This window comes from Bos indicus, chromosome 21 (assembly GCF_029378745.1).
Source record: "Bos indicus isolate NIAB-ARS_2022 breed Sahiwal x Tharparkar chromosome 21, NIAB-ARS_B.indTharparkar_mat_pri_1.0, whole genome shotgun sequence".
In the NCBI taxonomy this organism is placed as follows: domain Eukaryota; kingdom Metazoa; phylum Chordata; class Mammalia; order Artiodactyla; family Bovidae; genus Bos; species Bos indicus.
The window spans coordinates 36,069,057-36,094,173 of record NC_091780.1 but is presented as its reverse complement, the minus strand read 5'-3'; the positions used below and the strand labels follow the sequence as shown (position 1 = coordinate 36,094,173).

The 25,117-nt window shown below is 38.4% G+C and overlaps 2 long non-coding RNA genes across 5 annotated transcripts in view; one reads left to right on the top strand and one right to left on the bottom strand.

Moving 5' to 3' along the window:
- The window catches only part of LOC139178222 (uncharacterized), a 381,844-nt gene that overhangs the window by 189,445 nt on the left and 167,282 nt on the right, over positions 1 to 25,117 (top strand). The window lies entirely within an intron of this gene.
- Positions 6,733 to 24,758, bottom strand: LOC139178354 (uncharacterized). Of its 2 annotated transcripts, XR_011562773.1 has the most exons (4): positions 24,224 to 24,758; positions 18,359 to 18,393; positions 8,677 to 8,904; positions 6,733 to 7,238 (listed from the first exon to the last, which is right to left on the bottom strand). It is a non-coding gene; the product is annotated as an uncharacterized lncRNA (long non-coding RNA). The 2 variants fall into 2 exon arrangements; XR_011562772.1 differs by lacking the exon at positions 6,733 to 7,238 and having other exon boundaries at positions 7,995 to 8,904.

Sequence of the window (25,117 nt, the reverse complement as noted above, 5' to 3'; positions counted from 1 at the left end):
GAATACATATCCTAGTACAAAATTAATGTTCAGTAAGTGGTAGCTGTTTAATGCTGTTTGCTTGTACCTGACAGTTTTAATTTAGCATTATATTGTGAATATTTCTCCATGCTATCAAATGGTCTTTGAAAATATGATTATAAACTGCTGCATAGAAATAAATTACATGGATATACCTTAATTTATTATGCCAAGTGCCTATCGGCGGACATTTATATTGTTTTCAACTCTTTTATAAATAACACTGTAATAAACATCAGCATACATAAATCTTTGAGGACACTTCCAAATATTTTCCTGGGATAAATTACTGGAAGTAGAACATTTTAAGACTCTAGAAACTTAGTCAAACTACTTTCGAGAGAGGTAGCAATTGACGGTGCCACTAGCAGCGTATGAGAGCTCTTTCACTCGTACCCTTTCAAATATACATAGTATAGTCTTTCTTCCTCTTTCAGTCTCTTTACTAGTATAATGATATCTCACTTATTTTTGTTACAACCAAACATTCCTCCATATTTAATCCACTAGGCTCTTTTAGTAACAGGAACAAAAACCCATTTGCCTTGAAGAATCTTGGAAGGTTTTATTGACCTGTCTTTTGGCCTCATGGGAGTAGACTCTGTAGATTTCAAACTTTGTCCAAAACATTGTCTTATCTTCATTTAACCACATATTAAATTAATCACCCCTACCAATCCCCAATTGGTAATCCTACCAATCCCCAATAACCAATGTGTTACTTTGCACACTTAGTCGCTCAGTCATGTCGGACTCTTTGCGACCCCATAGACTGTAGCCTGCCAGGCTCCTCAGTCCATGGGATTCTCCAGGCAAGAATACTGGAGTGGGTTTCCATTCCCTTCTCCAGGAGATCTTCCTGGCCCAGGGATCAAACCCAGGTCTCCTGCATTGCCAGGTGGGCTCTTTACCACTAGTGCCACCTGGAAAGCCCCAACTAAATATAAAAGCCATTTTATGATTCCTTGGCATTCATGCCTCGTACCACACCCTCAAAATATAAAAATCTTTATCCCATGATAAATGGAAAGATAATTATTAGGAGTAATAGAAGGGATGAGACTACTTAACCTCAAAATTATGAGCTCAATCAAGGTTCTGTTTGAATCACTGGTATCAGTGGCCCTTATCTGGCATCAAGGATCAGTTATGTGCCAAAAATTACATAAATCCTACTTATCCACTGGCAGAAAAGAGAAACGTAATATTATTTCATACACTGATTACTAGCTAAGGAAATTTTGGATGATATAGGCTATACAGTTCCATAGGATTATATTGTATAGTCATTGTCTCCCCAAGGTCAAGCATATTGTAATCACTCAAAAAAAAATTTGAATGAAAGAAAAAGATGCATATACACCAGGTTTGACTTTCAACTACTTTTACTTTTCACTCAGCTACTTTCACTTTCTTGTAACAGCTCTCAAAATTCTGATTAAACTTCCTCTCAAAATGTTTAGTTTGCATGTATTGAATTGATAATAGATAAACATAGTTTCTGATTTCATTATTAGCCTTCATATCTTCTCCACTCCAGTATTCTTGGGCTTCCCTTGTGGCTCAGCTGGTAAAGAATCTGCCTGCAATGTGGGAGACCTGAATTTGATCCCTGGGTTGGGAAGATCCCCTGGAGAAGGGAAAGGCTACCCATTCAAGTATTCTAGCCTGGAGAATTCCATGGACTGTATAGTCCATGGGGGTAGCAAAGAGTTATACATGACTGAGCAACTTCTCTTTCACTTCCATTCTTTTGTGAAATATCATAGCATAATATGCTTTAATATGTTGTGACATATGTTACATGTATCCTGTAAGCCAGCAAGTCTGCTTGTAATTTAACCTAAGAAAATAAATAGAATTCCAGAAATAGAAACAAGTCAGTGTGTTAACAAGCAAAGAGGGGAGAAAGGAAACAATTCATATATTCAAACATGAAATTAATTAAATATACTGCAGAACATCTACACTTGAGTACTATCCAGCCATTGAAACTGGTGTTATAAAAGAATGTTTAAGCACACAGAAACTATTTTTAATAAGTGAAAACATCAGGTCACACAGCTATACACAGAATAATATCCTGTCTCCCTGTTCTGTCTTGAACCTGTCATCAGTGATTTTACCAAATGATAGGAAGGTTACCAATGACCTCTGTGTTGTGAACTGTCCAGTGCCCAGTTCTCAATCCTCTTCTTACTTGACCTGTTGGCATCATTTGACCTAGATGACTGCACCCTCCTCCTTGGAATGGACTCAGAACTTGACTTACAGAGAACCATGTGTTCTTCATTCTCTTTCTTCAAAGATGTCTCTTCCTCAGCTTCCTTTGTTCCTTTTGTATGTCATATCTTAAAATATGAGTTCCCAGTCCTCAGTCTTTGGTTCTCTCTATTTCATCTTTACTTGCCCCTAGGTGATTCCATTCAGTCTTATGGTTTTAAACGCCATCTGTAAAAGCTGATGTTAGCCAAATTTCAGTGCTAGCCTGGACGTCTAGTCTGAACTCCAGACTCGGCACTTGGCTGTCTATCTGATGTTACCAGTTAAATATTGAAAAAGGAGTTTTGATTAAACTTAAAAAATGAACTCCTGATGTTTTACCCTCAAATCTGTTGCTCCCACAATCTTTACCATATCAAACAATGGCAACTCTATTCTTCAAATAAAGTGGTGATAATAATAACGGAGTGAAGTGGATTAGGGCCCTCAGGGATGGGAGAGGGAGGGTGGAAGAGAAAAGATTTACATATTTAGTTCTCCCAGTTTTTTTCTAAATCTGTTTGAATATGCCAACATCGGTTGGATCATGGAAAAAGCAAGAAAGTTCCAGAAAAACATCTATTTCTGCTTTATTGACTATGCCAAAGCCTTTGATTGTGTGGATCACAATAAACTGTGGAAAATTCTGAAAGAGATGGGAATACCAGACCACCTGACCTGCCTCTTGAGAAATCTGTATGCAGATCGGGAAGCAACAGTTAGAACTGGATACAGAACAACAGACTGATTCTAAATCGGGAAAGGAGTACGTCAAGGCTGTATCTTGTCACCCTGCTTATTTAACTTATATGCAGAGTACATCATGAGAAACACTGGGCTGGAAGAAGCACAAGCTGGAATCAAGATTGCTGGGAGAAATATCAATAACCTCAGATATGCAGATGACATCACCCTTATGGCAGAAAGTGAAGAGGAACTAAAAAGCCTCTTGATGAAAGTGAAGGAGGAGAGTCAAAAAGTTGGCTTAAAATTCAACATTCAGAAAACTAAGATCATGGCATCTGGTTCCATCACTTCATGGCAAATAGATGGGGAAACAGTGACTGACTTTTTCCACTGACTTTTTTCTACTTTTTCCAGTGATTTTTCTGGGCTCCAAAATCACTGCAGATGGTGATTGCAGCCATGAAATTAAAAGACACGTACTCCTTGGAAGGAAAGTTATGACCAACCTAGACAGCATATTAAAAAGCAGAGGCATTACTTTGTCAACAAAGGTCCATCTAGTCAAGGCTATGGTTTTTCCAGTAGTCATGTATGGATATGAGAGTTGGACTATAAAGAAAGCTGAGCACAGAAGAATTGATGCTTTTGAACTGTGGTGTTGGAGAAGACTCTTGAGAGTCCCTTGGACCGCAAGGAGATCCAACCAGTCCATTCTGAAGGAGATCAGTCCTGGGTGTTCATTCAAAGGACTGATGCTGAAGCTGAAACTCCAGTACTTTGGCCACCTCATGCAAAGAGTTGACTCATTGGAAAAGACTCTGATGCTGGGAGGGATTGGGGGCAGGAGAAGAAGGGGACGACAGAGGATGAGATGGCTGGATGGCATCACTGACTCGATGGACGTGAGTTTGAGTGAACTCCGGGAGTTGGTGATGGACAGGGAGGCCTGGCGTGCTGTGATTCATGGGGTCCCAAAGAGTCGGACATGACTGAGCAACTGAACTGATTCATAAGGTTAAGTTTAGGCTTCAGTAGCACCAACTTCTGCAATCTCCCTCTCTCTTTTTAGTCGCTAGTCATGTCCAACTCTTACGATCCCATGAACTGTAGCCTGCCAGGCTCCTCTGTCGATGGTATTCTCCAGGCAAGAATATTGGAGTGGCTTTCCATTTCCTTCTCCAGTAGATCTTCCCGACCCAGGGATCAAACACGGGTCTCCTGCACTGCAGGCAGATTCTTTACTGACTGAGCTACAAGTCTGCAATATTAACTGTCAATATTTATCAACAAAAGTAATTCCTGAATTTACATATAAGTGATTTAGATTAATTAGAAAATCCCAGTCTCAAAATATTAGGTTTATTTAGAGTAAAAATTCTACCCTATGGTAAAAAGTTAGAAACATTCCTTTTTATTTAGGAACAAGATGAGCATGTTTATGATTGTCTCATCTAATTCAAAATACTGGAACTCCTGAACAACATAATAAGACAAAAAAAAAAAAAAAGGAGCAAAATTATAAGAATTGGAGTGAAATAAAACTATTTTTCAAAGATTTCTCCTACATTCAAAACCCCAAATTTTCTATAAATTGTCTGAATTAATAAGAGACTATTTTACTACATGAAAGATCAATGTGTCAAAAAAGCCATTTGCATTTTTAGCTGCCAGAATAAGGATAGAAAATATAATTTTACTAAACAGACAGACTAAATATCCTAATGATATTAATTATTTCCAATTCTATCTAAATATTCATTGCAGTTTTAGTCATAATCTCAACAGAAATTTTAAAATTTATATGGAAGAATCACCAAGAAAAACATTATTATTGAAAAGAATGCATATAATGCATTAAAGACTTACATATAAAGGCAAAACTTAAATTTTTGAAAAAATATAGAATATTATTTTTATGCTTTTGAGAAAGGAAAAGATTTATTGAATAAGCCAGAAAAGAAACAATCAATAAAATTAACTATAATAAAATTAAGAACTTCTGGTTCTGAAAAGTGGTATTAAAGAAAGCTTTAAATGTACAACCAAGGAGGAGATATTTACAACATAACCACCAAAATACTCATGTCCAGAACATAAAAACAACTTACACAATTTAATAAAAAAATAATATTCCCCAAATAACACATATGAAAAAATATTTCACATAGGAAGATACAAGAATAAAAAGATGCTCAAACTCATTAGCAATCACACCTGAAAACTTAAAAAAAAAAAAAAAAGTACACACAAATGAGCTACCATCCCACACCGGACTCAAAAAACTATATAACATAGTTAAGAATTGGTGGAGATGAGAAGCAATAGAAACTCTTAAACGCTACTCTTGGGAGAATAAATTGATGCAAAATTATGGAATTATGTAATAAAGTTTAAAATACACATATTCTGTCACCCAGTATTATCAATCCTAGGTAGTACATCTTAGAGAAACTTTTGTACATGTGTACCAGGAGACATGAATAAAAACAATCATAATTACTTAATTTTCAACAGCAATAAACTATAAGTGAAATGTGTCCATCAAAGGAGGATAAGTAAATAGTTATGAAATATTCACATGATAAAACACTCTATCACAATAAAAGTAAATAGTTTTGTGCACCAAAATGGATGAATCTCAGAACACTGAGTGATTGTAAAACAAGTCCCATTAATATGATACCACTCATAACAAGTTCAAAAACTGGCAATATTAAAAATATATATATATATATATATATGTTAGTTAGGGTTAAAATCAACTCTATGAAGAAAAGCAAGAGAATGAAACAATTCAGAGTAGTGTTTGTTGAATATTGGAGCATGTTGCCAGGGATGGTACACAGAGAAACTTCACTGTAAGGAAGATGGTCTCTTTAAAATGTTACAGCTTCCGGGTGTTCATTTGTATTTCTTTATGAGTTACCCAAGCATTACATATATACTTTTATGTTCTGTGTATTTTACGTATGTTATAACAGAACCATTTGGCCAAAGTTGACTACCTTCTGTTAAAATAATCAAGTCCTAATATGTCCTGTTGATTATATTCTCAGGCAGGAGGAAGCTAGGATGTAGTTAGGATGGCCCACTTACTCGTATCCTCATTCCCAACTTCTTATCTTCTCAACATGTTAGGTGAGAATCTCAGGCCAGGTACCTGCCACTTGCCCCCCCTCCACCCTTCTCTGCTCTCTTCCCTACCACGGGAGGGTCACCTATAAAGGCCAAGTGAATGGCCTCTATTTCCTTTGGCTTCTGCTTTGCTTGGGTCGGTTGAGAGCTCTAAAAGGTGATTGGGTGGGGGGACAACAGTGAGATCAAGGTATCCATCACCTTCATTCTTCCCCACCAAAATTGTGTCTGGTTGCCTGATACTTATGTATGTGAAAGTCGTTCAGTCGTGTCCAACTCTTTGTGATCCCATAGACTGTAGCCTACCAAGATCCTCTGTCCATGGAATTCAGGCAAGAATACTGGAGTGGGTAGCTATTCCCTTCTCCAGGGGATCTTCCCAACCCAGGGACTGAACCCAGGTCTCCTGCATTGCAGGTGAATTCTTTACCATCTGAGCCACCAGGGAAATCCCTAGCTGCCTGATGCTCAGAACTAAATGTCACTGCTTCTTTCAAGGATGTCAGCCTTACATGACTTCTCCTTCTAGGTCCTGAGAAGTTTCTCATCCCTTCAGATCTAGAGGGCCTGATAGTCAACCTCATATTAAACAGTTGGGTAACTGCCAAATACGTGGCTCCCTGAAACCTGAACCTCAATGAGAAGCCCCTTTGTAAGTATTCTGAGTGTAGCATCTAATTCTTTTTAGGACCTTGCCTGGTATAAATTAAGAGGTATGGGAAAAAAATGAAAGGAAATGGCATATAACAATTTTTTTTAAGTATTTGGAGGAGCATTGAATAGTTTTTGTTTAGACTCTGACAACTATATTAACTTTTTTTTAATGAGGAGAAAAAAGTGATAGAGGTCTTAATTAAGAGCTATTTGTTCACTTATTCACCAGGGACATGGTATGTTAAACAGCGTTAGAGGAAGGCGATTCTGGTAGCTTTATGTAGGGTAAACTGTGGAGCAAGGTTCTAGAAGGAAGAAGTCCATGACTTAGCAGGCCAGTAGGAGCTGGCTTGGTGAGATGGTCTGAGAATACACATCTGAGGGGCTATCCAGGCAGGTCCCTTGATGCTCCTAGTCCCATTTGACAACTGTACACCCTGATCTCATCTGGCGTGCCTCGTCTGTGAAGTGAATTCTGTCTGCGTGTCAAGCAAAGGGATAACATGACATGAAAAAAAACAGAAAGTGAGTTACACAGCTCTTTTTTACTGCCAATAATATTTTAGTTTGTATCCTTATCATCGCTAATTGTTATCACCCTGTTCCGGGCCTTTAGCAGCATTTCATATTCCACTTTAGGTGTACTTTGAACCTTTATTGTACCAACACAAATACTCATTAGTGTTTTGCTCTGCATCCTTATAAATCGAGCCTTTTAATACTGTTACTTTGCCCACAGTGGCCTCTGAAATGTCTCTCTGTTTAGCACCATCTGCAGATTTAATTAATGTGCTGTTTTTCTCATCTTCTGGATGATGAATAAAGATGTTGAATAAAATAGAGCTTAATACCATAATGCCTGGCACCCTGTAGCCACTTCCCTCTAAATGAACTCAAGCGCAGTTTGCTTTTATATCTGCTCATGGCCTCTTACGATATTCTCAGTCCATCTAGAAAGTGTTCTTGCATCATATTTGGGTTTGCAAATCTAAACTGGAAGTCTCCCTCAGAAGCAATAACTCATCTGTGGATTGCATTACCTGCACATCTTCAACCTAACCAGTCCATGTGCAAGTCAGTTTAATGTAGATTTCTATTATGAAAAAAACCTACCCTTTTCTAACACTTTAGAAATTCTCTAAATGTTCTCACAGTTCCTTTATAATTTGGCCTTTTCAATGACCAGTGACCTTATAAAGCAGGTAGATTTCTATATTTCTCATGAGGAGCTCAAGACTCTGAAATTAATTTACAGAAAGCTAATGAAAGTTCCAGCTTTAGGATTCTGGTTGATGCCTGATTTGGTGTGCTAACTGGTTGAAATACACTGCCTCAAGTTAGAAATTTGCGGGAAGAACTTCTGCTACCATATCTTCAACTCAGTGTTTGGGTAAGAAAGTTAGATCTTTTAAAGGCCCAGTAACATAAGTTTTAATTTTTCTCAACACTCTTGTGGTGCTTCTTACTGATTTCTAAGCTACATATTAAGGCCAAATAAATGCAAAAAGGTAGATCTTGTAAATATTCTTTTGTAGGCAGTGTATACTTGTAGATATGCCCGCAGATAAGCTCATCTTTCTGTTAGCTTAAGAGAATGTAATGCAGAGTCAGCTGGGCTAAGTTATTAATGCCAGTTTATTACTTATGAGTAGGTTGTTCCAGCTGATTTTCTGCTTCATAGGAGAGGTTTACCAGCCTCCCTTAGGCTAGGTTCTCTCCCTTCTACTGCTCAATCATCAACCCCCTGAATTCATCCTAAGGCCATGCAGACCTCTGGCCTCTATTAGCCGGCACTCAAGTTTCCTCTACAGGAGAAATGCCAGGGGCTGACAGCACATTCTTCACTTAACCTTGCCTCTGGGCTGATTGGCAGTGGGGGGTTTCTCCGTTTAGCTTTGCTGCTGATTTCCAACTCACCACAGGGCTCCTTTGTGCATGAGACTGTCAGGAGCTCCTGGGTATGGATATGTGAGAGACCTTTCTGGGCCCAGCCCAAAATTGTGATAAAGAGCTGGATGTAGGATGGGGGTCATAAACAGCAAAGCCGAGTATTTCTTCAGTTTCTGTCTCTGGCTAGTTCTTAGCACACTGTTATGATCAATAGTAAGACCCTTGGGCAAGTTGTGTATCTTCAGTTTTTCTCACCTATAAGGAAAGTAACAAAAGTAGAGACTTTAGTTGACACAATATGTAATGTACCAGAGAAGTAAAATGCATAAACACATATTCTTACATGGGAGCTTTCCTTTCTACATCGTAAGCCACTGAAACTCTGCACTATAACTGTCCATCAAATTGTTATAAAGACACATACCTTCTTAACAAATCAGTGTAGCACAACAGATAAGCAAACAATTATTTTTGGTGTAGTTTTTATATATCTTTGAATAATCAGAAAGTAAAGCATTTTTTTTAGCTTTATGTTAATAAACTTTTAAATGAAAGTCATTATTAACCAAGATAAAAATCGAAAGAAAATGTCTCATGTCTCAAGGCAGTGGTTTAAAGTACAAGGTAGGGTTTGATGTATGAATTGTACCACTCACCACTCCTCTGTAGTCCTGGTCTTCATCACAGGGTGTACACAGGAAAACTGAATCAAATGTGGATCAGACTTCAGCTAGACTGAGTATAAAGCTTGACTGACAGTAAAACTTTATTGGACAATGTGTCAGAGACTTGAGGCCAAAATGAGACCTCTGTCTCCTTCAAGGATGACCTGGTCCACTCAACTTGATAGTGGCTTATCACCCAGATATCAGAAGAAATAGGTGAGCCACTGTACCTGAGGGACGGGTGGGGTAAGAACAGGTCGGGGCAAGGGGATTCAGTGAAGGAAAAAGGGAAAAAAAAATTGGGGAATTTTCTCTAGTAAGAATATTTAATGGGGAACCCATCCTTTATTTAAAAGTCTCTAAGATATTCAGTCCCATGAGTTATAAAGGAAGTGTGAATAGTAATAGATTTATTTAGCATCAATTTCATACCAGGCACTTTACATATATTGTCTTATTCTCTTCCTATCCAAATCATATGACAGATACTGTCACAAACATCTTACTGATGAATCTGATACCAAGGCAGTTACTGAGGTCACACAGAAAAAAGTAGAGACAGGATTGAGGTCCAGGATTGTGGCTGATCTCAAAGCTGTCAGAGCAGATTGCTTATGTCCAGTTGGTGAAAACAAAGACAGACACTGTCACATACTTATAATGTATAATCAGCCAAACTGTGGAACTGGGAAAAGAGTCTGGCTGAAAATTCCATTCATCTTCCAACAAGTATTTCTCTGATGAATCCTGCCATTTCATGGCATCTCTCCATGCTTATTTGAAATTATAATTTTTTTAAACCAGAGCTCACCATGTTTGTCAGGTATTATCTAATGATACTGAGTACCACCCACTCCCTTCTAAGCTCTCTCAGGAAGGAGCTAAAATCCAGGAAATTATATTCCACCAACTCAGTATAACTGAGGGCAGGTATGAGTGAAGGCTGAGCATACACAGCTTCCAGGCTTCCTCCAAAATACAAACCAAAGCAACACTGTAGACAGTCAAGATCATCTCTTTCCTTGGGATTCCTGCCCTTCTAGATATTCTGAAAGCCTGCAGAGTCCTCACTTTCCTTCCTTCCTTTTGGCTCTTTGAATGCTCATGTAAACCTCTAATTTTTTGCTAGATTTGTTCCTGCTTTTTAAATCTACCTTGAAAGTGAAAGTCGCTCAGTTGTGTCCGACTCTTTGCGACCCCATAGACTATACAGTCCATGGAGTTCTCCAGGCCAGAATGCTGGAGCGGGTAGCCTTTCCCTTCTCCAGGGGATCTTCCCAACCCAGGGTTCAAACCCAGGTCTCCCGCATTGCAGGCGGATTCTTTACCAGCTGAGCCACAAGGGAAGCCCAAGAATACTGGACTGGGTAGCCTAACCCTTCTCCAGTGGATCTTTCTGGGGTTGGCAAATGAGAGCCCATGGGACAATTCTGAAGATTCTGTTTTTGTGAATGAGATTTAGAAGGACCCAGCCACACCGACTGATTACACGTGTTGTCTGTGGCTGTTTTACCTCTGCAATATCAGAGTTGAGTAATTGCAACAAGAGACAAAGGACCCACACGGTGGACAGGATAATAGCCTCCAGAGATACCATTGTCCTAATTCTAGGAATTTGTGAATGTTAATTTACATGGTGAAAGAGATTTTGCAGATGTGATTAAGGATTTGAGATGGAAAAATCATCCTGGGTTATCTGGGTGAGCCCAGTATCAGGGTCAGGAAAGGAGAGGGATATAAAGATGTTGTGCTACTGGCTGTGAAGAGGGAAGAAGGGGCTGTAACCTAAGGAATGCAGGTGGTCTTGTAGCTGGAAATCATGAGGGAATGGATTCTCCTCTGAAGCCTCCAAGAGGTGCACAGCCCTGCCAACACTGGGATTCTGGGACTTGTGACCTCCAAAACTGAAAAACAAATTTGTGTAGTTTTCAGCCACTAAGTTTGTGGTAATTTATTATAGGAGCACTAGGAAACTAGTGGCTGTAAAGCCTGAAATATTTACTATCTGGTCCTTACAGAATAAGGTTGCTGACTCCATTTCTGTCAAATACAAATGACTCTGATTAGTGATAGAATCTTATTATCTGGGTCAGAGAACAAACAAGGTTCTCATTGGGCAAAGACTATCCTGTCTTTCATTTAAAGACCTGACTATTATCATTAGTAGCAATTACCCAAATCTCACTGGAAAAGCACTTTTAAAAAACCTTTTATTCATACATATCTTCTATTTAATTTTATATGAACCTTTAAAAAATTTGTCTATTCCATTGATTTGTAGGGAATATTTGTTTATATTCTGAATAGTAATTGTCTGTTATACATGTTGCAAATAACTTACATTTTCTCATCTTGATATGTTTAACAGTATATTTTTATATAGATGAGTTTATACTTATTATGGGAAAATATATCAGTCTTATGTTTTAGGAAACTATTTCACTTCCTAAGGTCATAATATTTTCCTATAATTACTTCTAGTATAAATGTTTCTTTTTCATGTTTAGATCTTTAAAATAATGAAAAACATCTTTTATTGAAATAACACTTTTCTCCAAGGGAGAAAAAACATTAACTAAAAGTCATTAAATTTTGGTTACTGCAGTATTGATATGAAATGCCAGTTATGTCAGTCTCACTGGGAAATCATTCTAAAGAAAGTATCTTTTTTTTCCATCGATTCTTCAACATTTATATATATATATATATATATATATTTTTTTTTTTTTTTTTAACATTCCTGTTCTTAGTCCCTCTTACATCTGTGCAGTTACCACATTCTCGTCACAGGTGTTCTCCAGCTCCACCATTTTCCTTCCATTCTAATGCGTTCAGATCATCTTCCTTGCTTAGGACCTTGGTCAGTCCCTTCCTACCACTTGCTTTCGTTTTCTTCTATCATAAAAGTCAGATATTTCATTAACCATGCAGTATGACTTGCAGTTGTTTCCCACCCCTTTGTCTCTTTCTTGCACATTTTGTTATCCATCATGTTTCTTTCTGTTTTACTTTCTACTGATTCTTGCTCATTCTTCCAAATGCTTCACAATTTCCCCAAAGCCCATAGTACACAATTTAGAATAGCGTACACCTGCCCTTTTCTGATCATTCCTTTCCTGCAAACACTCTCTATTGGCCACTGAAAAGGAAGTGCTTGGGTGACATATCTTTGAATTATACAGGACAGCTTGGCAGCTACCAAAAATTTTCTCCTTAGAGATTGATTGTCTCAGACAATTCTAAAAACACATCTGTCCCCAGTGATTTAATTTGCTTGATAGTAAATCCATTGTAATCTACTCGGATAACAACTTGCTATTTATATCAAACTAGTATCCAATTCTGAGATGTTAAATATAGGATTCTCCACATTTCCTGACACTCATTTCTAATAAACCATGGCATACGTGAGAATGAACATTTAACTTTATAGAGCCTCAGCTGCAAGGCAAAAGGGTTTAGAGCACCAGGTCATAAGAAAGCCACAAGAAAGGCCTCTATTTCTAAACTAAATAGAGCATTAAAAAATTTTTCAGAGCTAGGAAAGACCTTACAGATCACACATTGCAATCCTTTTTATTTTAGAAATGAGGAAGCTGACACAATTTGAGAACTCCGATAACTCATTCAAAGTCCCATAGCCAGCCAGGGGGAGAAGCTAGTTAAAATCTCAGGTTTCTCACTTTAGCAAACAGATCAGAGCTCATTCTGCCCTGCCATACCCTGAAACAGCACCAGAGCACCCACTATGGACACCAGGGTTTTCATCCATTTTCTCAAAACAAATGTATTACTTTTAGAAGCTCAGAAAAATAGTCTGTACTCTATCCACTATCTAGCCAGCCCTGAATGATGACGAGCACTCTTGTGTGTGAAAGCGCGTCAGTGGAGGGGTGGACAGAATGACCACTGCAAAGAACCTGAGGACTGAACTGTAGAATATGGGGTGGAAAATGTCTCTGTTTATCAAAAGAAAAGTCATTCCAGCAAATTTTCTAAATCCAATGTTAATGGATAAATAGTCTAAGTTGGGGGTGTTACAAAGGCTAAATAGCCCATGGTCTTCTTGTTGATTTTTCTATTCATCTCAACAGTCTTTGCAAAGAGACATGTTTCACTCTGAACAGGTGTCAATGACATTAATTAAGAAAAACTAGTGGAAGAAGAAAACTACATTGGTATGTTGTCACTGGTTCTGTAATATCTTAAGCATTTTATCTGATGAGTTCCTTTATCTTCTAACTTAGATCAAAGTTTATAGTCAAAGAACAGATGGGGATTGCCAACATAAGGAAACATAATTACATTATGGAGACAATAGGTAAAAACCCATGACTGTTGTTACGTTGAACATTTGACTAAACTTTGACCACATATAGCAAGACTACCATTCAGATGTCTCTGTATACTACTATTTCACTTATTATGAACAACCACTGAATGTGGCCTCACACGTGTAACAGTAAGGAGAGAAATCAGTGTTATAATAATTTCCATAACAAAATGTCATCTGAGTAATTTTATAACTATAGCAGTTAGCTTTATGTCTTAAAAAGTAATGTGGGTCATTAACGTATTCATTATTCATTGAAAAATTAAGCACATTTATAGACAGAAATACCAGGTACAAAAACAATGTAATATAAGTCACACTTCACTAAAATGATAGAATGCAGTAAAATGTTTTATGTTACATATTATCCCTCAGTTATTAAACTGTATCAGCCTAATAAAATTAGTGAAGAAAACCCTACTTTTGTATTTTTAAATTTCAGAGTCTGAAGTCATTCAAATTTTTTAACCATTTTTTGGAAAGTACTGAGTGAGGATCTGATACATGCCTAACAATGTGCCTGGCTCTGGGGAAAAATTTAGGCATTAGTGCAGTGTCTGCATTCAGGAACAGCTAATTGTTTCTGCACATTGTAACCATCCATGGTCTTTTTAAGACTGGTTTCAGCTGGCCTGAGCCTCTATTGAAGGCTTGATGGCAGGTAGAGCGTCTGACCAAGAGGTATGTGCAGTCACACTGCAGTCAGTCTCCCTCACTATATAGAGTAGGAATTTTCCGTCTAAGTGAGCCATTAGTTGTCTTCTCGATAAAGTAGATTTTACTTTCATAGCTCTACATTTCTCTATGAATTATAGGCTGTCTTCCTACTTTTGAGAGTGAAGGACATGCATATAAACTAAGACTGTCCCTGGAAAACCTGGACATACACCCATCCTACTTCTCCCCCCAGGGTCTGCCATTTATAAACTATTCATGGGTGAATAATCAGACTAAGATACTCGACTTCTTAAAATGTTCCTCTGACTTTCCTTCATCATTAGAATAGAATTTAAAATTCTTTCCAAGGCCTGCATGGCCCTAGAGTGGATCCAACCCCAGCCGCCTCTCTCCTCCTCACTCCCCGTTCTCCCCGCTGCTCTTCAGCCTGTTGAGTATGTTCAGGCTCAGAGTAACTGACGTCTTCATGGCCTTAAACATTCCTCCCAGCAAGCTTCAGGGTCCTTTCTTCTCTTCATTCAGGTCTCTTTTAATTGCGACCTCTCAGAGGCACCTTTCCTAACATCCTGTATAAAACAGCAACTCTCCACACATATATACTTCTGGTACTCTGTTTTGTTTTTCTTCTTTATAATCTACTATTTGACTTATGCTGCCTATTTGTTGATTGGTTGCCTCTATTCGAGGATGTTAGATATGTGAAATCGGGGACTACTACTTGTTCAATATTTCATTATGTCTCCAGGACCTACAAGAGTATCTGGCGTTTTAGCGGCACTTGATAAATATTCCTTAAATAAATGTTGACTGGATGAAAATATGCACAGCACTGAGCTTAACTCCTTATGTTATATAATAAGGAAACTGAAATACATGTTATTTAATTTCCAGTCTGCGAATCTTTGCATAAATGTTGGCATTGAATTAAGTACAGTGTTTACAGGAGCCTTAAGAGCCTCTCAAGGGTTACTTGTTTTCTGATGCTTTTCTCAGCTTCTGCAAGCACAGACTCTGTACTCTCATAGCTAATACAGACCTCAATTATAGCTCTTCTCACATGAACCATCGCCAGTCGGAAAAGGATCAAGACACCAGAGAGCAAAGTGCACTTCGGGAGTTAACTAGCAAGTCTGGAATGGGCAGAATGGGGTAATTTGACAGTGGAGATGCAGGCAGAAGTTAGATCTTTTCGTAAGACAAATTAGCAATTTGCATTTTATCCTAAGGCAATAGGTGGTCATTCAAGAATTTTAAACTGAGGAGTGATGGGATCAGAGGTGCATTTGCAAAGGGTAAATCTGGCTGGCGTGTGAAAGATGTAGGGTACCAAGACTAGCCTTGCAGAAGTCCTCAAGCATTTACTACAGTTGTCCCATCTTAAATGATCCTGGCCTGACTAAGGGTGGTGGCCTTGGGGTAAAGGCCCCTGGATGGATTACCTCTTTGCATCCCTCATCCTTTTCTTTTAACGTATTGCTTCTCTAGATTCAGTTATATTGCTACGAAAGGAAAGAAAATGCCTGGCAGTTCTCTGAAGTAGATACCCAAAGCATAGCAACTGAGTAACTGGATTAGTTAATCGAAATTCATACTTTCTTTCCAGATTGTACCAAATTACCTCTTTTTAAAAATGAAATTCCTAGTGAAGAAGATGAATATATTTAAGGTAGAAGATAAGACAATGTTATTATAGTTCCAAGTGATTAGTTAACATCATTTTAGTATTTTGTGAACATTCTGATGCCCCAAGGACCTACTAAAGGGTCCAGAGAACCTCTACTCCAAAAGAGTGGTGGTGATTGGATGCCTGGTTCTAAGTAGGTGTGTTTCAGTTAAGACTGTCATGATAGGAATCATACAGGACGTGTACTTCTGAGCAGTACTTGCTTTCTCACCCTCTCTGGTGCCAAGTTTACAGCCAGTGAATCTCAGGGTGAACCACCCTGTCTCCTCCTTTCTTTCTCCCCTTCTGTGTCTCCCCTTGTGTGTGTGTGTGTGTGTGTGTATGTGTGATAAATGCATGATTTATGTATGTAAGTGTGTGTATATACACATATTTTGAGAGAGAAATTGAGGGGGGGAGATAATGTGCTCTCTCTTGAATAGAAATATGGCATATGACATATGAAATGATTTAGAGATGTGAAGGTTATTCTATATCCTGACAGTGTTGTAGCCACATGTTCCGGGAAACAAACTCACTCAGAAGGACAGCGCAGATAGTGGAGTGCAATTTATTACACCGGCGGGGACCCCGACCAGCATTTGCGAAAATCTTTTATACCCCATGTGTTCATGTCTGAACCCACCACTCCAAGTTCCTTGAGACTTACATAAACCAAGGAAAATACAATCCCAATAGCCCCATCATTCACATGCTATGTGCTCACGTGCTCAAACAGTCAAACAATTATCCAATAATCCATAAGCCCGAGGTTATACTCTGATAGATACAGAAACATTTATGGCCTGTCTGGAGGAAGGGGTGATTAATGTATGTTTTCTCTTAGGCGATGAGTAACCTAGATACGATCTTCAAGGTTCCCCGGTCTGGAGGGGGTCTTATCCTTCTGTTGTTGTTTTCATAGGCACTAAACACAGAGTTCGGAGTCCATTGGAAAGGTGGCCGAGCATGATCAGCATGAACAGGCCTAAGATGGAGTCCAGGCCCTATGAATTCCTTCTTCAACAGTACCTAGAGTGTGCAGGTGTGCTCGGTCGCTTCAGTCATCTCTGACTCTTTGCAAGCCCATGGACCATAGCCTGCTAGGCTTCTCTGTCCATGGGATTCTCCAGGCAAGAATACTGGATGGGTTGTCATTTCCTCCTCCAGGGGATGTTCCCAACCAAGGGATCTAACATGCGTCTCCTGCATTGCAGACAGATTCTTTCCCTACTGAGCCACCTGGGAAGCCTGAAAATAACCTGGTGTGTCCACCATTTTCGTGTTTTCTTTTGCAAGACAAAGTTACCAGTTAAAATGCAAAAGATGTTGGAGGGCTAATCCCCTAGTCTTTTACTTCACGTAGTTGATTATATTAGTTCTGTCTTCTGTGGTTAGGGGAACTTTCAGGATAAGTGATGTCAAAGAAGTAATCTGTTAGAACAATATAATAGTGCGTATTCACTAGAGAGTATTTAGAAAACTCAGTTAAGTAAAAAGAGGAAAACTTAAGTCATTTACAATTTCATCACTCAAGATTTAAGCACTTATACTTTAATATACTCTATTTTATATTTCATATTTGGTCTTTAAAAATTTCTTTGAATGGCTACAGAATATTCCACTTTCTAGACATACCACAACTATGTAAAAAAATCCCTATACAAAACTTTATATTGCTTTCAATTTTTAATTATCATAAACCAAATAGTGATACTTTTGTCATTAAATATATGTGTTGCTGTGTGAAAGAATTTATTCACAACAAGATCTTTAATACACGTTACAAAATAGGTGATGTCTCCTTAGAACTCACCAGCAGTGTGTGAAAAGGCCCATTTAGTCAAATCTTTGTTAAATTTGAGAATTTTCATTTTACAACAATGCTTGCCAAGGTGGTAATACAAGTGGTACTCTGTATTTTTTAAAATTCAGTTTCTTCGATTGCTAATGAGACTGACATATTTTTTAATAAAATGCCATGATGGTGAAGTAGCAGAATGACTGCTTCCCTCCTTCAAGACTAAGTTGAGGTACCCACATAACACCTCTGTGAGAAACCCATGGGTGTAGGGGCTGTTCTGGCTGGTGTTGGAATACAGCTTTGACCTGAGGTGAGAGGCAGCAAGGTGAAGCTGTGGGGGGTTACTAAGAAAAGAACTGTTAGAGGTCATCTTTGCCTCTTTTCCTTCATCCTTACATTAGGACAAAAAAAAAGTGCTTGTTGATCCCTACCATGACAAGTAAGATCAGGGCAAAGTGTGAGGTGCTGAGAGAATCTAGTGCGGATTGGCCAACTCAGGCATTCATGCCCAAAAGGCTAGTTAAATGTTATATAAACTACAATAAATATCACTGAATTAAACTTACCTGATACAGCTGTGCAGATGAAGTATATATAAAACCTAAAGACAAAAATGAAGAGAAGGATAGAGAACAACATATCAGTCAAATGCTAACCTAAAGAAACTGCTGCAACCTAATATCAGAGGAAGTAAATTTAACAGAAAAATTACACCTGCGAAGGAGCATGGCATCATGATAATATCTCAATTTACCAAAAAAGATATAGCAATTTTAAACATCTTTACAGCCAACAAAATAGCCTTAAATACTCTTTTAAAAAATGTATGTTTGCAGAGTGTTAATAAATACTATCATAGTGATATCAACATACTTCTTTTGATTGTTGATAGACTAAACAGTTAGAACTGGGCGTGGAACAACAGACTGGTTCCAAATAGGAAAAGGAGGACGTCAAGGCTGTATATTGTCACCCTGCTTATTTAACTTACATGCAGAGTACATCATGAGAAACGCTGGGCTGGAGGAAGCACAAGCTGGAATCAAATATTGCCGGGAGAAATATCAATAACCTCAGATACGCAGATGACACCACCCTTATGGCAGAAAGTAAAGAGGAACTAAAAGCCTCTTGATGAAAGTGAAAGAGGAGAGTGAAAAAGTTGGCTTAAAGCTCAACATTCAGAAAACTAAGATCATGGCATCTGGTTCCATCACTTCATGGCAAATAGATGGGGAAACAGTGTCAGACTTTATTTTTGGGGGCTCCAGAATCACTGCAGATGGTGATTGCAGCCATGAAATTAAAAGACACATACTCCTTGGAAGGAAAGTTATGACCAACCTACATAGCATATTCAAAAGCAGGGACATTACTTTGTCAAAAAAGGTCCATCTAGTCAAGGCTATGGTTTTTCCAGTAGTCATGTATGGATGTGAGAGTTGGACTGTGAAGAAAGCTGAGTGCTGAAGAATTGATGCTTTTGAATTGTGGTGTTGGAGAAGACTCTTGAGCATCCCTTGGACTGCAAGGAGATCCATCTAGTCCATTCTAAAGGAGATTAGTCCTGGGTGTTCATTGGAAGGACTGATGCTGAAGCTGAAACTCCAATACTTTGGCCACCTCATGCAAAGAGTTGACTCATTGGAAAAGATTCTGATGCTGGGAGGGATTGGGGGCAGGAGGAGAAGGGGACGACAGAGGATGAGATGGCTGGATGGCATCACTGACTCGATGGACGTGAGTCTGAGTGAACTCCGGGAGTTGGTAATGGACAGGGAGGCCTGGTGTGCTGTGATTCATGGTGTCACAAAGCGTTGGACATGACTGAGCAAATGAACTGAACTAAAACAGGCATGAAATCATTACCAATATAGAAGATCTGAACACGTTTTAAAACTTGATCTAATTGATATATCAAAGATTCTGTGCAAAATATGTATATGATACATATTGACACATATATATACATATAATGGGTATGTAGGAAAGAGATCTAATTGATCTATATAGTCTTAGCAATTGTTTAAAGTTAATATGAAAACAATAAATAGAAACAAAAGCACAACAATTTTATATGTTTCATGTGTCAATCTGTAGAATCTAATAAAAGATATTTCAAGGGAAATGTATAGTCATAACAATTATACTCCAAATTGAGATGCTGACTGCCATAACTACAGATAAAGTGGGCATTATAGAGTGTTGTCAACAGTCATATTCCAATGTTTTTAAAACCTATATTTTTAAAAAATCTTAACATAATTAAATTGTAGCTGATAAATAATAAAGTTACTATACCTCAATCAAGTGGGATGTATCCCAGACATGCAAGGCTGGATTAATATTAGAAAAAATGTATGATCATGTTAGAGATGTAGGACAGGCATTCTGTTTTATTTTTTATTAAACTTTTTATTTTGTATTGGAGTAGAGCTGATTAGCAATGTTGTGATAATTTCAGGTGAACAGCGAAGCAACTCAGCCATAAATATACATGTATCCATTCTCCCCCAAACTCTCTCCTATCCAGGCTTCCACATAACATTGAGCAGAATTTCATGTGCTATACAGTAGGTCCTTATTGGTTATCCATTTGAAATGTAGCGGTATGTACATGTCCATCCCAAATTTCCTACCTATCCCCCCCATCCCTGCCGGCAACCATAGCATCATTCGCTAGTCTGTGAGTCTGCTTCTGTTTTGTAAATGAGTTTGTTTGTATCATATCTTTTTAGATTCTGCATATAAGGGATGCCGTACACTGTTTCTGCTTATCTAAGACAGGTATTTCACATAATTAAACATTTAACCTCTTAGTAAATTAGAAGAAATTCTTTTAATCTGATAGAGAAGTCTTGTCTTTTTAAATAGATACTCTTCAAGCGTCATCTTAAATAAGGAAATGTCAGAAGTATTGCCTTTACAATCAGGAAAGAGACAAAGAAGCCCACTATCCCCATTTTTATTCAAGATAATAAGCTCCAATTTGAACTTATTTATTCAGCAAACATTGTTTGATAATTCCATGATAGATTATGGATGCACACAATCTCTTATACATTGATCATTGACTTGTAAATTAGTGAAAGCAGTTTGGAAAATAGAATGTTCTATCTCAAAGTTGAATATTCATGTACCTTAGAACCTAGCAGCTCTACTCCTAGGTATGCAGATGACGCCTTGCTCAAACATCGCAGGGGAGATGCACAAGAGTATTCACAGTAGTACTGTTTACAGTAGCAAGAACGGGGAAAAAATACAAATGAATATGGAGGGGACTCCCCTGGTGGTCCAGTGGCTAAGACTCCAGGCTCTTAACGCAGGGGGCCAGGGTTTGGTCCTTGGCCTCGGAACTAGATCCCACATGCAGCAGCTCAGAGTTTGCATGCTATAACTAAGGCCTGGTGCAGCCAAATTTTTAAAAAATGCAAATCAATAGGAGCCAAAAGAATGACCTATTGCAATAAAGCATGGTATACTTTATAGGAAAATAAAAACAGTAAAATTCTGTTTTTTAGAAATCAAGTAAATGCAATGAAATAAAGCACCACATAAAAGGAAACAAGGAAATGACAAAGACAAGATTCAGGATGATAAAATTCAGGTGGTGGTAGAGATTGGAGAGCTTCCAAAACAAGATTGGAGAGCTATATGGTAAACATGTACGTTACTGTCATGTCCTACCTCTTTTGTGTGGTGGGTTCATGGATGCTTATTACATTATTGAAAATAATTATTGCAGCTAAATAACTGCAAACATAGCATATATGGGTCAATGATGAGGGTGTAAAATAAATTTATGATTAATCCAATTCTGTATAACTGATATTCAAGGAGAAAAATCTAAGATTTTTAGCTATTTGAGTGCCAGAAAATGGTGAGGTAGGAAAAGGACACAGATATTGGGAGGGACATTGAAAACAAACTTTTCTCATTGTGTTTGCCTAGTATTTACCCTACATAGAGCACTGAGGACATTGATGACCACAGCAGGCATAAGTGCACTGACCATCAGTGCTGTGTGAAATAGCTAGCCGAATCTCTGTAATCCTTAGTGCTTATCTCAAACAGTATATAAATAAAGTACATGAAACATTTTAGAAGGACAAATAGTAGAGACTTTGCAAGGTACTATAAATATGCACTTGCTTCGATTCAGTTCAGTCATTCAGTTGTGTCTGACTCTTTGCAAACCCACAGACTGCAGCACGCCAGGCTACCCTCTCCATCCCAGCTCCCAGAGCTTGCACAAACTCATGTCAATCAAATTAGAAAAGACCCTGATGCTGGAAGATTGAAGGCAGGAGGAGAAGGGGACGACAGAGGATGAGATGGTTGGATGGCATCACCGACTCAATGAATATGCGTTTGAGTAAATTCTGGGAGTTGGAGATGGACAAGGAGGACTGATGTGCTGCAGTCCATAGGGTCACAAAGAGTCGGACATGACTGAGGAACTGAACTGATGTGATCCAACCATCTCATACTCTGTCATCCCCTTCTCCTCCTGCCCTCAATCCCTCCCAGCATCAGGGTCTTTTCAAATGAGTCAGTTCTTTGCATCAGGTGGCCAAAGTACTGGAGTTTCAGCCTCAGCATCAGTCCTTCCAATGAACACCCAGGACTGATGTCCTTTAGAATGGACTGGATGGATCTTCTTGCAGTCCAAGGGACTTCCAAGAGTCTTCTCCAGCACCACAGTTTAAAAGCATCAATTCTTCAGCACTCAGCTTTCTTCACAGTCCAATTCTCACATCCATACATGACCACTGCAAAAACCTTTGCCTTGACTAGATGGACCTTTGTTGACAAAGTACTATCTCTGCTTTTTAATATGCTGTCTAGGTTGGTCATAACTTTCCTTCCAAGGAGTAAGCATCTTTTAATTTCATGGCTGCAGTCACCATCTGCAGTGATTTTGGAGCCCAAAAATAGTCTCTCACTGTTTCCCCAACTATTTGCCATGAAGTGATGGGATCGGATGCCATGATCTTCGTTTTTTGTAAGTTGAGTTTTAAGCCAACTTTTTCACTCTCCTCTTTCACTTTCATCAATAGGCACTTTAGTTCTTCCTCGCTTTCTGCCATAAGGGTGGTGTCATCTGCATATCTGAGGTTATTGATATTTCTCCTGGAAATCTTGATTCCAGCTTGTACTTCATCCAGCCTAGCATTTTGCATTATGTACTCTGCATATAAGTTAAATAAGCAGGGTGACAATATACAACCTTGATGTACTCCTTTCTCAATTTGGAACCAGTCTGTTGTTCCATGTCTGGTTTGAACTGTTGCTTCTTGACATGCATACAGATTTCTCAGGAGGTAGGTTAAGGTGGTCTTGTATTCCCATCTCTTTAAGAATTTTCCACAGATTGTTGTGATCCACAGATTGTTGTGATCCACACGGTCAAAGGCTTTGACTTAGTCAGTAAAGCAAAAACAGATGTTTTTCTGGAATTCTGTTGCATTTTCCTATTCACTAATATATCCAACAAACATATATTAAGCCCTAACTTTGTATCCAGATATATTTGAGGCACTGATGATGAAAAGGTGGAGAGTTATAGCCCATATTCCAGAGGGGCCCCACTGTGCACAGACCACATATTGGCTAATATTATAAAACCAAAGACCATAATTTCTAGGGTCAACTATTTAAAATTAGAACATTTTGAGAAAATTTAGAGGCAGACATCATCATTGTAGTTATACTAGAGGTGACTATAATGGAACATAAGGAAAGACAACCTGGTATAGTCAGGGCTTCATTATGGAAGTGACCATGATTCTTTGTAGTTATCTTATTAAATGATCTAAAATGTACTGTAAAGAATAAATAGTTTGCCAACCAAATAAGAGAAGGCACAGTATGTACAAAACCATGGAGATGTGCGAGCATGTGGTATATCCTTGGAGTTTTTATACTCTGTGTGCTAAAGCCTAGATATTATGGTAGAGGAGACTAATAGTGGAAGTAAGTTATGTTAGCCCTTTGATGGTCTGGCCCAGCCTACCACCTTATTTCAAAGTAGCATCCCCATTAGTAATATGAAGATAGATGGTATTATATACAGGCCTACTCTTAGCTTGGTCCCTCCTACTAAAATACTCTTTTTCCTCAGTTAAACTATTATTAATCATCTAAATCAGTTTGCCTTAGGAACTTGAATACTATGGTTGAAGTTTCCTACCCTTTTTCCACGCTGACTTCTCAAGCTTTTCCATGTTTGTTTTTAAATACGTCATAACTGTTTGATAAATGAAAAAATGATTTCCTGTAACAGCTTTAAATCTAGAACTCAGACTTAGTTTCATCCAATAAAAGAAATTGTGTCAAAACAACTTTTGATGCCCTCCAAACCAGCCCATAATTGAAAGTGTGGGTGAGTGTGATCAAGTGGGGACCTCTAACAAACCTATTCCACTCACCTATGTAGTAACAGACCCACGGGTGGTGCTAAAATACACTCCGTAGGTCACAGGGAGCTGTACATCACTCATTGCCATACCTCTGTGACTGGAGGCTGCTCGTTTACACCCAGAGCTGACCTGAACTTGCCTAGCAACAGGACGTTGTTGCTAGTGGTAACCATTCCATGGGGAAATGTTTGTTCTGGGTGTTTGGGGTCTTTGTCTTTACAGACACATAACACCTTTGATAGACTTTATAAGTGGCAATGTCTCATCACCTAACATACCCTATTCTTTTGCCTCCTATGCATGTACAAACTTAGAAATTTGTCATTTAGAAATAGAAGCACAGTTTACTTTTTAGGATTGGCCTCGCCCTTGATTTGAATAAATTATTTTTTCAGCTAGACCAAAAACAGATGTCTCACCAAGTCTTCTTGGAATTGACTGCCCTCCCACATGAGCCCCACCTGTGAGTTCTCAGGTGTGGCCAACATAAGCCATAGGCAATGATCTCTAAACAAATTTTTAAAAAAATAATTCAGAAAGCAGAAAAATTCATTTGAAAATGTGCTGTCGAGGCCTTTAAGTTATCAGCATGTTAAATTGAGATTCAAAGATCTTCAGTTTGAAACGATTTGCTTTAGAACAAGATTTCTTAATTTCAACACTCCACATTTTGGCTGGATAGCTCTTCGTTGTAGAGGGCTGTCCTGGGCACTGAAGACTATTTAGCCATCTCTCTTATGTCTACCCACTAGAAGCAAGGAGGAGCCTACCTCCTGCTTATGACAACCAAAAATGTCTTCAGACATTGACAAATGTTTGTGAACCCTTGGAGACAAGATTGATCTTGGTTGAAAACTATTAATAGATTCAATTAAAAGAAAAAATGTTTAGATGTAGAATTAT